The 16,274-nt window shown below is 36.9% G+C and overlaps 1 protein-coding gene across 3 annotated transcripts in view; it reads left to right on the forward strand.

The window, feature by feature from the left end:
* Positions 1–16,274, forward strand: part of LOC106875015 (chitinase-3-like protein 1) — a 55,696-nt gene that overhangs the window by 14,062 nt on the left and 25,360 nt on the right. The window contains exon 2 of one of the 3 annotated variants that reach the window (XM_089358395.1): positions 1,611–1,723. The exons of the other annotated variants lie outside the window; for them this stretch is intronic. The gene's annotated coding sequence lies outside the window, so the exon portion shown is untranslated. The remainder of the gene's footprint in view (positions 1–1,610; positions 1,724–16,274) is intronic. 3 annotated transcript variants of the gene reach the window in all.

A 16,274-nucleotide genomic window follows, 5' to 3' on the forward strand; every position in this document is an offset into this window, starting at 1 on the left:
GTCCCTACAGACCCCTAGCTACGCTAGTGCATATATATATATATATATATATATATATATATATATATCGCTATCAATCTGGAGTAATAATTTGTAGTTTTGAAATCAGTAGTTCTTTGACTGATATTTCTGAATTCTCAGTATGTTGGAGAAGCAGGTTACTGTCAATCCCTATATATTTATGATTATAAATGTTTTTTACCGAAAAGGTTTTTTCATACTGAGCTACCCGGCAAAATTGTTAATTATTAATTTTATTACTAATTGACGATTCCCTGCCCTGCATATCTATATATATATATATGGGAGAATATACAAAAAATAACAACAGACGAGGACAGGTGGTGTAAATAACAAAAGTATATATTAGGGACAAAATCCTATATATTAGGGACAAAATCCAAAATTACAGGTAAAAATTCAATTAAAATCAATTTATAAAAAATTAAAATTAAATTGAGCTTTATAGATTATAATATATATATATATATATACACTCACATAAAATCGATTAAGGAAACAGAAGATGGATTCAATTTCAATGGTGCACTCTCAGATTTAGAAAATACAGTTTGCAAAAATCTTCCCTTAATACAAATTAGTGTCCATCCAGAATATTTTGAAAGACTCCCTAGTCATCAAAGTCTGGCGACGGGCTTATATATTATGAAGTTGTGGTTAGTATAGAAATTTTAATTTGGAATTTTGTTTCTTAATTATTTTATTCACGCTTTCTTGATAAACTATTCTATTCGGAGATAAACTATTCAGTTGTGGATTCCAGAAATATCTAACTACTATTTTCGATTAAGAACATTATTATATTTCGTTTTTTGATTTAGTTTGCTAGATTCTTGATGAGAACTTGTGTGTTGAAACAGATTTGCTTTGTATCTCAGGAGGTTCATTGCTGAGGTTGTGATTAGCGACAAAAGGACTTTGACAAACCTTGCTGATTGATTGATTGATTGACTACAAGATTAATCATATAATCGATTACTGAATTACTTAAATGGTTAATCAATTGCCGAATAAAGAAGTGGAATAGAACCAGTGCATGTGTTTATAATTGGCATAATGGCCTTCCCGAAATGCAACAAAACATTGTAATATTTAATAAATGATGTATTTAGTCAGAGAATGCTTTCGTAGTTTTCCCATCGAATTGGCATCTTATTAGACATGAATGATCAAACGGGGCAGTTCACTTACTGGAGTATTTTATTTGAAGTTTGTAAATAGGCTCAGGGAGGGACGTGTGCTTACTCTGGTATATATATATATATATATAAAATAATAATAATAATAATAATAATATTAGGGATAAAAATCCAAAATTACAGGTAAAAACTCAATTAAAATCAATTTATTTAAAATTAAATTAAGTTTCACAGTATAAATATATATATATATATATATATATATATATATATATATATAGTTTTAGGGAAAAGAACCAAGGTTCATGAGCTCATCGATGAAAATCCAGTCACATATAGAAAAATTAATAAGTAAAAGCACAATAAATAAGTATAATATAATACAAAGTAAATATCATAAGATAAAGATAATAAAATGACTACACGTGTTTCATAACCAATTTTCCGTAGGTGCAAAACCCGTCCTCATCAGATGTTCAGAGCTAAAATGAAAAGAATTTAAAAGAAATTTATGTTAACTTTTGAGTGAGAGGTTTTCTGTTCCATCCGTTGCTTCTAGTCACGTGAGTGTTTTATCAATCTTAGTGGTCTCTGTTATTTCATTGCATGTTCCATGTGGTACGGTATACAGGATTTTGGCATGAGTTGCTCGACATTCTGTGGAGTGTGATGTTTAAACATTAGTTCTATCATTGCGTGCTCCGCGTGGTAAAGCAGAGAGGATGATGGTGTCAGTTAGTCGGCTAGCTGGATTATTACACACCCTGCAATTTGCATGGCACAGCTAGGTCAAGGGTGATATTTCTGGAATTTCAATGGCCAATGGTTTGAAATTCATTAACAGGACATGTCTATGGTAACAAGAACGGAATAAGTCGGTTTTCCTATTGATTTACAATGCAGGCTGCTGGAGTATGTGAATTTTGTTAATGAAGCAGAGTTAGCTGTTATTATTTGTCGACCTAGAGAAGGTCTTTGACGCGAGCCCATTGTCTGTAACTTGATAGTCGCTGAAGAAGTTAGGGGTAAATGAATGGCTTGTGAGGGATATACAAGCCACGTACAGATTCAGACAGCAAGATGAGACTTACTAATGAGAATAGCGATTAATTTAGCGTGAAGTTTGTGATCCACCAGGGCTCACTTCCCAGTTCCCTTCTATTTATCATAGTTCCTTAGAAAATAGCTGAGGCGTTTAAGACTGGCTATCCATGGGAAGACCTATATGCAAATGATTTAATTCTTAGAGCTAATTTTGTAGTAGAATTTAAGAAAAAATTCCAGACGTGGACACAAGAGGTTTCAAAACAAATTTATTTAAAATAAGTAGAAAAGTAAATATGATCGTGAGACCGCCAGGAAATGGCCGTGTCTGATATGCAGAAAGGAATCAAACTGAAATTCCATCCAGTAGACCCTGTGTAAACTATGGGCGCACAGGAAGTGTAGTAGTATCAAAGGTATGCTAACGAGAAGGCTAGACTTTATATGCAGAAGATGTTCAGGAATTGTAAGCACTGAGAGTATATCTGAAAAAGATTCATCCCATTGCTTTGGAAGTTCCTTGGGAGTAGTTGATAAACAACTGTCAAGATGGATGCAGTATATTAGCCAGAATAAGTATTGGCTGGAAGAAGTTCACAGCTATTATCTGCGATAGTAAGAAGGGAGTTCTCTCTCAAAGTGGTAGGGACAGGATGATGCCTGTGTATGAAATAAGATGTGAGTGAAGCGTAAGCTCTGAATATAGGGGATTGGCAAAAACTAGAAAGAAATGAAGCGAGCATTCTTCATTGGATGTTAAAGTTAATGTGAATGACAAAGTACAAATCAGCTGAGAGAAAATCTATGTGTGACAGGAATCAGTTGTAGTATTCAAGAGAAAAGGCTGCGCTAATATGGGTATATGAAGCGTAAGGAGGATGACAACTGTATTTAAAATGTGTAAGGCATTTAAAGTGGATGGAACTTGAAGAAAAGACCGTGGAGGACACGAGAATAGTGGTGAAGACTGATCTTAAGATATTGAGCCTTATAGAGGAGGAAACATGAGGCCGCAGTGATTAACGAAATGCAGTGGTGAATAGGACCAACCCAACCATACAAACATGGTGAAACGAACGTCGAAATTGTGGTTGTAGAGGCTTGCTTTGATTGGACGTTGAATGATTTGTAGGGCTGAATTGGGCTGCGTGCTGTTTTCCCATATAAAACCAAATCCATTTTTAGGTTTTTGATAAGACAATTTATTTATACACTACAATGACTACAAAGTTACTTGCAACAGGCTGTATCACTGATAACCGGTAGAGAGTCTTGTATGTACGTTGTATCTGGCTAAGAATTAGACAACAAAATTCGTGCAGCAACAGGCGGGAAAATTCGATATTCATTATAAACAAACGATTCCTTTTAATCCCGAGTCAAGCAACGACCAAGAAACCTGTCTTCTAAGAAAATCCTGAAATCTCTGCAATGGCTGTCCACGCTTCTCTTTTTATAGCAATGTTTTGGCGGAAAATCATGAAAAATTCTATCGATCGCTGGATTGCAACCAAAATACTACTGGTCAAAATTCAGGCCTAGTCGCTTGATGTTGTGGCTTATTTCTCCTTACTGACCTAATGCGATTTCAAGTTTCGTCACCTCATGTACAAATATAATAATAATTAATATTATTATACCTGTATTCATTTTGATAGTAAGATTTTTAAAAATCGACTTTGTTTGTGAAAGAATTTAGATTTGCACACCCTAGGCAAATTTCGTTCGGGAATTTATATCAGAAAAGAACTCTAAAAGTGTAAGGTTAGAATGATAATTTATGGCTGGCCGCCAACACTTTTTTTTGCAAAATAGGGGTAATTTATCTTGTTTATGCTATATTATTAGCATTATCCTGCGTTTGAGAATAATAAAAAAAATTACTTCTTTAACTTAATATAAATAGTTTATACAAGTTATTCAAGAGTTTCAATAGCTCAATGTTTTCTCAAAGGTGAGAAAATGGGGAGTCATTGAAAGACTTCTAACAATTGTAGGGAACTTATTTATATAAATCAACACACACACACACACGGTTCGAAATTGTGCAATAAAACAAAGAACAAAAGACTGAGTTAGGTGATGGAACAACAAACAAGGTGTATATGTATGTATGTATGCATATCACACATACAGACACACATAAACACACACACACCCGTACCTAACACTCACAATCCCACACACACACGCACATCCACACACATACACACACACGCACACACCCACATACACACACACACTTCTCACCAACACTACACACTCACACAGACACGCATACAATCACACACACATGGGCATAAACAACACACGCATATACAATAGCAAACGCACGCACACACACGTACACAGCAACGCACATACACATACACACAAACACACACGCACGCACAGAAAACATACACATACACACACGCGCACATACAAAATACACACACACACGTACACGTACCTAACACCTACAACCCCACACAAACACGAACACACACACACTCAAATAACCACCTGTTGACCTTCTACCTACACTGTTTATAGCGTCCACTAACCAGTCATACACACACACACACACGTTCTGTTATCACACACACTCGCAGACTTTCGCACACGCACAGATATTCATCTCCCTTTTTCACTCTCCTGTCTTAGAAAGAACTTTTCCCCCACCACCTCCTCTTCCGGTCTTTTCATAATTTAACCTCGTGGGCATCGGTACCTTTTTCCTCTTTCTCCGAACTTTCCATCTTTCCGACGAAGGGCTACGCCCGAAACGTCATACACTCTCTCTTTCCTTTCCTGAGCGTCCAATAATACTATCCATATCACGTCCTCACTTTGTTTTTTGTTTTTTTTGAACTATATATATATATATATATATATATATATATATATATATATATATATATATATATATATATATATAATTAATAATATCAAGGGTAATGAAAAATATTAGAAATTTCTACTACCAGTGGCCTAGCGTGTAAAAATTTACTCCGTAGACTATATATTATTCATATAAATACAGTGTACATTTAAACACATAAGAGGCATCCATTATAGGACTCCTTGCACGCTAGAAAGAACAGTTAAGTTCCAAACCACTATTAGGGATAAAACTTGGAAGAGAATGAAAAATAAAAACGTTTACCATCTAAGAAGAAGACTTCGCCTGGCAAATTATTTTATTTGCTAAAATAAGTCAGAAACCATTGGTCCAGGAGCTAGATGTTAAACGTTTTTATTTTTCATTCCCTTCGAAGTTTTATCCCTAATAGTGGTTTGGAGCTTAGCTGTTCCTTCTAGCGTGCAAGGAGTCCTATAATGGATGCCTCTTATGTGTTTAAGTGTACACTGTATTTATTTTCATCAGGAGGAAACTTCACATTTCTGGTTGGCCGACTGTTGTATTCTTTCTTGTCTTGAGGTTCACAACCAAACGGCTGGGTGGATTCGCGTGAAAAATGGCACACATGTGGAGACATGTGCATAGATTGGAACGCACTTTCCATCTCTCTCTCTCTCATATACACATACACCATCAACATATGCCTAACCAAAAACGATCACAGCCACATCATCCAAACAGACCAGGTGAAACAACGAAAAAAACAAACAGAGAAACGAGACATGCAACATAAAGAGTATATCCCTTCGTCAGCTGTCCCTATCCATCTAATATATATATATATATATACACGCACACACATATATACATATATATGTATACATACACACACACACACACATAAGTGTATTCTAAGCAGCTGAGGTTATAGATCTGCACTGAAACAATACTCTAGCTGCCTGAAATGTGTAAACTGATACAACGATACATAGAAACACGTATCTAGTTTAGTTTCTGGCTTTTTCTTTCTTTTTTAGTTTTGGTTTTTCGTATAGAGAAGACAAAAGAAGCGAACAACCAGACTCTTGTTTCGATTTTATTCGGAACCTTAAAGCGGCGAGCTGGCAGAACCGTTAGCACGCCGGACAAAATGCTTAGCGGCATTTCGTCTACCTTTACGTTCTGAGTTCTAGTTTTGCTGGAGTTGACTTTACTTTTCATACTTTCTGAATCGATAAAATAAGTAATAACTAACTACAGAGGTCGATGTAACTGATTTCTTCACACTTCAAAAATGCTAGACTTATGCCAAAATAAGAATGATTTTTATTTCGAGTCTTCTTCAGAAGCCGTCTCCGCCAGCTTCTGTCCGCAGAGAAATACAATGGCTTTATTAGACTACCCGTGACCCGTTGGGTCACCAGGAAAGTCTCAGATTTTCAGTAACAGAATTTTGTTTTATGTTTGCTTTGTCTTTTCCAGATTATTTCGCATGCTTTCAACGAATGTGACATCGAAATCGCGCGTAAACGGCTTCTTTCCCCAGAAAAGGTAAGATTTGGCTGCTATTTCTTGCACACCCTGCTACCACGTAACAGGTATTTCGGGTCCTTTATCGCAAATAGCTGTTACTTGGTAGCATGGTGTACTAGAAATAGCAGCCAAATCTTTGGAGGTGAGATACGTTGAATGCACTCGAAAAGATCCTATGGAAAAAAAATTATTTCACACCGAGGATACGAACAGGTCTTTTACGAAATATTTACCGTATTTTAAAGTCATTTTCACTTTTAAATATGTTTAAATATGCCAAAAAATGTTTTGTAATGGTATTCACTTGAAAATAATTTTTTAAAAAAACATTAAGATATTGACTGCTTACAGAAAACTAAAATATAAATACTGTACAAACAACTTACATTTTTGAAATTACATTCACTTAAGAATATTTCTAAATGATTAAAATATTGTGCTCAACAAAAGTGAAGATAGAAACACAAATTGTATTTTCTCGTTGTCAAGTCAGTGTCTAATCGAAAGGTTAGAGTTTCTTCCCTTTCAGGATGAAGTTATATTCGGAATATTTTCCCATTATTCACCGTTTTGGGTACTTATACCCCGAAGCCTCGAATATCTCAATAACTACTGATCCGATTTACACGAAACTTGTTTTATTCCTTTCGTATTAACATTTCAGGGAAAACTTAATTCATAGTATTTTCCCATTACGCGCCAGTTTGGCTGTGTAACATTGCAAGCAAGCAAGATTGAACTTTACTTTTAATAGTGTATAGATGAGCCTGCTAAATATGGTAGTATCACCTAACAAACTGGTGGTCCCTATTTGTATAATATTTCAGCTGTTATTGGTCGAAATATTTAGTGCTAACTTATAAACTAAGCCACTGGTGAATAAATATATAGCATTATTGAAACACTACACGGTTTAATAGAAGCCACGTTAATGAAAAATATATACCGATACGTAGAAGCAACATATGACTATTGCATATGTATTCATCTGCGGATAAGAAAGGAAACAATTGATTTGATCAGAGTTCCGGTTTTCTTCTTTTTAGCTTTCTTATATTGCGTCTGTACAAATATTACTTATCTTATGTATGAACAGTTTTTAACGATCTTACCTGCTGGAATCTTGTAAGTTTGATTAATGCCAAGTTTACTCTGGAATCTCTTACTCAAGCTGAGTTAACCAAAGGATTTGGAGGCCTGCGTTTGTGAAACTGCTCCTCTCTATCCCTTTCCCCATTTCCTTTCTTCCGTTCATACATTCCCCGAGGCTATAGTTGAAGACACGTACCCAAGGTGCCATGCAGTAGGACTGAACCCCGAACCATGTGATTGGGAAGCAATCTTCTTACCACACAGTCTCGGATGCGCCTATTAAATGCACATATGGATATATTCCCACTCTTGTTGTTAGCTATGCATACGCTGTTTTAGATATCGATGGAGAACAAGATATTTCGAATAACTAATCCTTTGAATTATAATAGGAAGATATGGAGTTTAGAATATTGGTTATATGTTGTCCCCTGTATACTGCACCACATACAGGGGAGATGGGGGTTTCAGTATTTTTCTTTTGGTGAGGTGTTGTCCAAAAGTGTCGAAAAAAATACTATATAAGGTGGGAATCGCAATTCGTAAAAAGTGGACACATTTTTGTGTATTCTAACTTTGTTGTAGCAGACCATATACATACGAAAGAGTAATGCTGTGAAACTGCTGGAAATAAACCGTGGTCCCGACTGTTTTGGTGTCGGCTCGGCTAAAAAGTGTGTTGCCCGAGCAACTAAAGCAAGAACCCTGCATCCGCCACTGACATAAGCGTTGCTCTTTTTTGCCGAACCGCTACGTCGAGGAAACGAAAGTGAAGAGAGGATGTGCAGTTTTTGCATAGTGTGAAGGATTGAGCAGATAGGGACACTAGCGTAGATAAACGGGGGTGGTCCGCCCCGGGCAGCACCACTTTTAGGTCTGTTGTAGGCAATATGTATTTTTGAGGGGCCCCGCAGGCGGCACACACTCTAGCTACACTAGTGGATAAGGATGTGTAAATATGTGTGTGTGTTCTATATTTTCTCCGAGAGAAAACTGGTAGTTTCTGTTGGGAATATATTTGTGTGTGAGTGTATGTAATTATTTAGACAAAGGTTCGTGTGACAAGAATATGTGTTAATATGTATGTGTACGTTTAAAGGATTTTTTTTTTTATGTATGTATTAATGGAATGGGATGGAAATTGTATAGGAAATGTAAAAAGCATATTTGTCTTGGTTGTAGATGTGGGTTTAAAGGGCACGGAAAGGGATATGTGTGTATGTTTAAGTATTGTTATGTATAGTAATGTTTTATATATACGTGTGTGTGTGTTTGTAGGTAGGAGGTTTTGTGTCTCAGTGTACGCGTTTCTTTTTGTGTGGACTTGTCAGCGAGTAAACTTGGTCGTATTTACAGTATTTTGTGGTTGTGCGGATGTGGGAATATATTGTGTACGTAGCTTTTATATGTAAGAGTTCGGCTCGGTGTATTTGTTGTGTTGTGGCATACAAGTTTCGTCGTAGTATTAGTTGGGTATTATAATTGTATTGTTGACCAGTGGCATTGCAAATACAAGAGCAAAGGCAGCGACTGTTCCCCGCGAGTACATTTTTCAAAATTGGCGCCTTTTCAACAATTTCTTTTAACTTGTAAAAGGTTGATAGTTGCAATAGAGACATTAATCTCTCTCTATCACCTTTCAACAAAAGTATATATTAAGAAACAGTAGAACAATTAACAACATAATAAAAATAAGTTTTATTTTTTGATGATGCTTGGTTTTGCAAATCCCGTGTCATTCAGCTTAGCAGCCGTTGATTAACTTGTAATTGGTATTGGAAGGTTAAGAGCTTCCTTGATGCATGCCAGAGGAGCAAGTAGCTATCACATCGATGGCATCGTGGTGAAGAGTGCTTCGTTGAGGAGCAAGGTGTTGTCACGTCGAAGGTGTCGCGCTCAAGAGCAAGACGTTGTTAGATCGAAGACATCGCGCTAAGTCTGTTAGAAAGTGAAAGAAACTCTTTAAGTGCTAGTTTTACTACACATGCGCACTCGAGGGGCTTCCGGGAAGGCAAGTCCCTTACGCATGCGTAGATTATACTTCCTCAACGGCGGCCATAATTTCGCGCCACTACAAACTCTTTAGTTACCTATATCAGTACTTGTAGGGGTAAAAATCCCGCACGATTTTCACTAAGAAAAAAAATCTCCAATGATTCTAGAATGGGGGAGTGGTCCATCCCCACCTTTTTCCGAACAAAAATAAGGGGTTTGCAGCACATTAGGAGGTCAAGGTACTTGATTCCACACAAAAAAATAGATTGTTTTTCCTTAGTGAAAATCGTGCGAGTGTACTTACCAAAATTAACCCTTGTGGTTTGCATACATAATGACATTGTTACCGAAACAGGAAATTAATGAATGTAGAATATAATTACGTATATTACAACTAATGAAGTATTTCGCGTAATATAAAAGAAATAAATTCAAAAATGTTTGGTATGTGTCACGGTGCCTTTTTTTTTTAATGCGCTCGCTTCACCTAACTTTAGAACCTGGTGACGCTTCTGTTTTTAACCAATTGGTTTGTAGTGTGTTTTGACCCTTTGTTTTATATTTTTATACATCCATTGCCACATTTTGGTCATCCCATTATTTCCTCATTTTCCTTCAAATCCACTCCACTGGATCTTTCCACCCCCCACCCCCAGGGAGGGGGTGACAGTGCCGTCCACTTTGAGAACTACTAGTCTAGATGAACTCTGCGTCTCCATTGCACACGAAGTGGGAGCTGACGCCTATCAAATCCACTCTCAAGATTTTGATCGGTCTGAGTCTATAGACTCAGACCGATTAAAGGTGACACCTTTGACCGATCAAAGGTGACACTGCGTGACACCTAGGACATTCGCCCAAGGTGTCACGCAGTAGGACTGAACCCGGAACCAGGTGGTTGGGAAGAAAACTTCTTACCACACAGCCACAGATTATTTATTCGTAATTCTTGCTGTATTAGTAGTCGAGTAAGTACCACAGGTGTTCATAGTGTGTCTTGCCGCCTAAATGCTGGTCGCTTGTCACACCGAGCTAAACCTAATCATTAAGCGGGCCCTGGCTCGGATTAATAGCCTCTCAGTTCTGGAGCCGTCGGGGTTATCTAGAAATGATGGAAAAAGACCAGATGGTCTTACCCTCTGTCCCTGGGTTAGAGGTAGGTGCCTCATTTGAGACGCCACAGTCTGCGACTCCTTTGCTCCCTCCCACATCCTAGATGCTGCAGTTAATGGGAGAGTCACTGCTTCCGTAGCCGAACAGAAGAAAACCCTGAAGTATCGGGACCTGACGGTGAACTATCTCTTCCAGCCTGTGGCGTTTGAGACGTTCGGAGGACTGGGCCACTACTAACCGCGAAGTTCTTGTCAACTTTGGCAGCTCGCCTCACCGAGGTGTCATGTGATGCCTGTGAGGGCGCTTGGCTTTCCCAACGCCTTAGCTCGCCATCGCCCGTTGTAATGCTGCGAGAGTGCTGGCTTGCTTTAGTTGGTTCGGTTAAACCTTGTGGTGTGTGACCAGTAGCTGTGATAAAAAATAATTCCCCACAAATGGTTTCAATACAGTTTTAACAGAAAGATTTGGAAGAATTAGATGGAAGTTCTCTGGTAATTTTCTTTACACTACAAGATCTCGCAAAAATTGAAAGCATATACTTAACAATTATTTTGAAGTCTCTGCGGATTGCAAACTGTAGCTTGGGCCCTAATTTGTTTATGTTGATTTAAAAATTTGCCAGCAAAATCTTATAAAATGACGATGTTCTAAAAGATGTACATGTTTATACGTTATATATGAAAATAAAAATTTTATAAAACCTGCTAGAGTATCACTAAAGGTTGCTCGACTTCTTTAGATTAGCATACAAATCTTCCCCAAACATATGTTCAGAAATTAAGGGTAGCTGGATAAGTCAGTCTTGTTTACATTTTGTCAGGGACAAGCGATGGGGCTAGAACTTCGATGCTGAATGAACTGCCAAAAGCTTGAGCTGATCAACGACGCTCGAGTAGGTCTATTATGCATCGCTCAGTGTTTTGGCTCTGTTGAACACCAAGTAATAGTCTGTATACGAAGTCTATTTGTTGATATGGTCTTGGTCTTTGATTTATACGTGTATCTTAAAATATCACATTAGTTGAATTTGGAAAGCTGTTTTCACGCACGCACGCACACGCACATACACTCCTTGAATTATTCTTAACTAACTAGAAATATCTTTTAGCTACTTTATTAAAATAACTTTCCAGATGACCTTTCACAGTAATGAATTCAACTATTTATAAATTTTCTTTATGACGTCCATGTATTAATTATTATTATTATTATTATTATTATTATTATTATTATTATTATTTCATCATAATATATTTGTTATCCTTCAGTGTCGCTACAAATACTCGGCCTCACAAAAGTTGATTATTATTCGTAGTTGTCTTACATTGATATCATAACAAAGATACATGGTGCAATCGACTGGCGGGGAGTCATTCACCGATACATTTCAAGCTTACTTTAAGTACATTTGTTGTCTCTTCGCTTTGCCTTTTCTGCTGTTATTTCAACGGTCTCTGCTTAACCAAGCTAGCTGGTTATGTAACACTGCCGCTAAAACCGATCCGACACTCATCTCTTTCTTCTCTTTAGCCATATTGTTCCTAACCCATTCTCTGCAGAATGTTAATCCTAAGGAATTTCCTTCTCGTCTTACGCTTTTCTTACGCTTATCAACTTCAAAAACTTCGAGATAAATAACAACCGCGTCAATCTCACCAATCTACGAGTATTTATGTACGTTACAGGCGCTGTTTCTTTTTCCTCTCCTCCTTTTGTTAAGGAAAAAAAAAGGGAGTAACCTATTGAGGGGTATATTTTTTTTATCGCTTAGTCAGGGGCAAGAGCAATACTCATATTCATAGCCTTCGAGAACGGTGGAAGGGGAAAAAATCTACCCTGAGACTAGAGACCTGTCCGGAATGCTTGCAACAGAGTGAACGTCGTCGCAAAAGGCACGTGTTAGCTTTTAATTAGATTTGTTTTTCGTTTTATCGGAAGAGAAAGGCAGCGCCCATGATTTGTTATAGGGCCTCCGGGGCTAGGGAGAGGGAATAAGGAACTGGAAGCTTGTAAACAAAATGGAATCTGGGAGCTAGTCAATTACATCGACTCCACTGCTATAATAATAATAATAATAATAATAATAATAATAATAATAATAATAATAATAATAATAAATTCGTTTTATTGGCCACAAGGGCTAATATCAATTAAAAACATATAAGGACAAAAACAGGACGAAGGTTACAAAAGGTTTTGTCCGAAAAGGTAGGAAAGTTCGTCTAAACAGAGCAAGAAAACGGAGAAAGATATAATGAATAAATAGATAAATAAATAAGTAGAAACCCCCGAAGGGGGAGATAATAATAATCCTTTTTACTACAGGCACAAGACCTGAAATTTGAGGGAGCGGGTAACGGATTACATCGACCCCAGTATTCAAATGACTGAAACAAGTAAAAGAGTAAAAGAGCTGTTTTTGATAGAATATCTATCTTCATAGTTTTTTTCCTTAATAGCTTTTTCTAAATAGATGTTCTTCATCGGTATGTTCTCATTGCCGTAGTATAATATTCATTTTAATATATAAACACAAGGCTCCATATTTTTTGCATCAAACTGCAAATATATGGCGTTCATGTCTTTTCTAAAGATATTAATGGAGTGGTTTAAATTTAGAAAAGAGTAAAAGTTGGATCACTCATAACATTAGCTACACAACAGGAGATAATTTTAAATTGGCCATAATGCCTTGAGGCGTCATAATATCTTGCAAATCCATGCGGATCGACAGATAGTTATTATTCGTTTCCACCTTCGCATTTTCCACCTTCCTTAATGTACAGCAAAGAAGACTAGCAGTTACTACGAATGTTCCTGACTGTCTGACATATGTTGCGTTGCCGCATGAACTACTATACAAACTTGTCGATGGGAGTGTTTCATTATCCCTGCCTTGCATTTGCTCCCGAAAAGCAAGCAGACACTAAACGTAGTCATTGTCTCATTCATCAGACTGTCAGTTCCATACCACTGGCCAGGACGCGAAATGTTTTTTTTTCTCACGAGAGTTCCGGACCCCAGTTATGAACTCATTTGCATACAGCCATTCAGAGCTCAACTATCAAACTATTTCATGAGCGCATAACAAGTGATGGGCGATAAGGTCGCTTGAGTAAGGAATGACCATGCCTCTTTTCTCTTCCAATAATGCTTGTTGTTCTTGTTCTTATTTCAACCATGGCTGCCTCTGCGTAGTTATTTGTGTTGTTGTTTACTTTCTAAAACAGTAAGAGGGGAGGGTTGCTGGCACATCACCCTCTACCCACATTTTCCCCATCCACATTTTTACCATATGGGGCCCTAACAAAATCCGATAATAGGTTTAGATGCAAATCAATCTAATTATTTGTCTTCTTCTAAAATCAGGCATAACTTGACGATCGGTCGATTTACAACACCGTTCTTCGTCTTGAATTTACTTGGCAGAGTGTGTTAGTTAACTTCACAACACGGTCAAGGTGAGCTCTGATTGGCTGTATGCAAATGGGTTCATTACTGGGGTCCGGAACTCTCGTGGGGAAAGAATTTCGCGGCCAGGACATCCCTCTAAGACGAGGGCATACAAAACATCCATCTTTTCAAAAGGCAATACATGTGAACTTTCTCCTTGCTTAGTTTTGGGTAAATCCCTCAGCCATAGGGACAGAGTCCCCCCTGGCACACATCCCTACTAAATTTGCGGATCTTGTTCAAAACGGGGGCACCAGTATTTTCTTAACGAAACACTTTGAAACTTGGGACACTGGTAGAATGTGTCATATAAAACATCTTTTTCTCTTAGTCTTCTTAACAAAAAAACGTACATCGCAAGTTATTTCATGTTAAAGTTGTATTTCTGTAATTTCAACCAATCACTGACGTCTATTCAGCTGTATATATTAAGTGCTGACTACATAAACAAACGATTTGATAACATTATTATTTCCTTGTCAAAAAATGGCTGAAGCATATTGGCAGTAGCTAATAAACCTTTCTATTATAGACACAAGGCATGGTTTTTGAGGGAAGGAGCAAGTCAATTAGGGTTAGGGTTAGTGAAAACGAACACACGTGTGTTGCCTCTGCAAAATGTAAGAAGTAATGGAGATTAAATACGCTTTACACCGCTTAAACTTCCAAAGGAGTAAGTATAAACAGCTGAATACTTGTCAGTGATTGGTTGAAATTATCGAAATAAGACAATGTTTTACATGAAATAAATTCGAATACAAAAATTATTTTCGGATCTATTTTAAAACGGGGGCCACATTTTTCATTAATGTTTTACGTAGTGTTTTTGGTACGGAAAGACTTTCAAACTTCGTATACTTATCTATTTTGTGTTATAGAACAGAAAAATATTTTTGTATTCGAATTTATTTCATGTAAAAAAATTGTCTTATTTCGATAATTTCAACCAATCACTGACAAGTATTCAGTTGTTTACATTTACTCCTTTGGCTGATTAAGCGATGTAAAGCGTATTTAATCTCCATACCTTCGTTTTATTTGCTTTTTTTCATTTTAAATTTGCTTTAACCCTAGGGTTAGGGTTAATTGTTTCAGAATCGTTTGTTTATGTAGTCGGCACTTAATGTATATCGGCTGAATGGACGTCAGTGATTGGTTGAAATTACAGAAATACGACAACTTTAACATGGAATAACTTATGGATTTCTTTTTTTTTAAAGAAGACTAAGAGAAAAAGATGTTTTATATGACACATTCTACCAGTGTTCCAAGTTTCAAAGTGTTTCGTTAATGAAAAATGTGGCCCCCATTTTAAAAAAGATCCTTATTTTCTGTTCTATAACACAAAATGGATAAGTATACGAAGTTTGAAAGTCTTTCGGTACCAAAAACACTACATAAAACATAAATGAAAACTGGTGCCCCCGTTTTGAACAAGATCCAAATTTGCTTCTTCAAATTGACTCTTGTTCATATTCGAAATTTCTTTATTGGCGGCAACATTTGCAAAGCTGCGCGTCGTTGCCGTCGTTATTGTGGTGGCAGCAGTTGTTATTTCCGTTGTTGTTATTGGTAAGCATGTCGTCAAACTAGCTTTCATTCGTTTATAAAAAGATTTCACAGGAATGATAATTGTTTTTGTTCGTTTTGCCATAGTTTTGCTCGATTTTGTGTGTGTGTGTGTGTTTTCTGTGCAGCTGTCAAGGTTTATGTCTGAGGGGGGCGTTAAAAAAGAAAGAAGTGTCTAACAATGTTTCTTTTTCGCCTAATTTGGGCAAAATATCTCACGCAAACAATTCTCACCTTTCTCTGAGAAAGACCTTACGAACTGGCACTGATAAAGTCACCCAATTTTGGAAAGATAGACAAATAAATAATAAAATGTAATCCAGAAACGAGAGCGTTGAGAAGTGTGCCTTGCTTCGCTATAATTTAACAATAATTATTCTTTTTATCTTAAATTTCTTTCTCTATCAGCCTCAAGAACCAATAGATTTGTACACACACACACACACACACACAGATTGCCTCATCTTGTA

Source organism: Octopus bimaculoides, chromosome 10 (genome assembly GCF_046866305.1).
Source record: "Octopus bimaculoides isolate indiv1 chromosome 10, ASM4686630v1, whole genome shotgun sequence".
Classification (NCBI taxonomy): domain Eukaryota; kingdom Metazoa; phylum Mollusca; class Cephalopoda; order Octopoda; family Octopodidae; genus Octopus; species Octopus bimaculoides.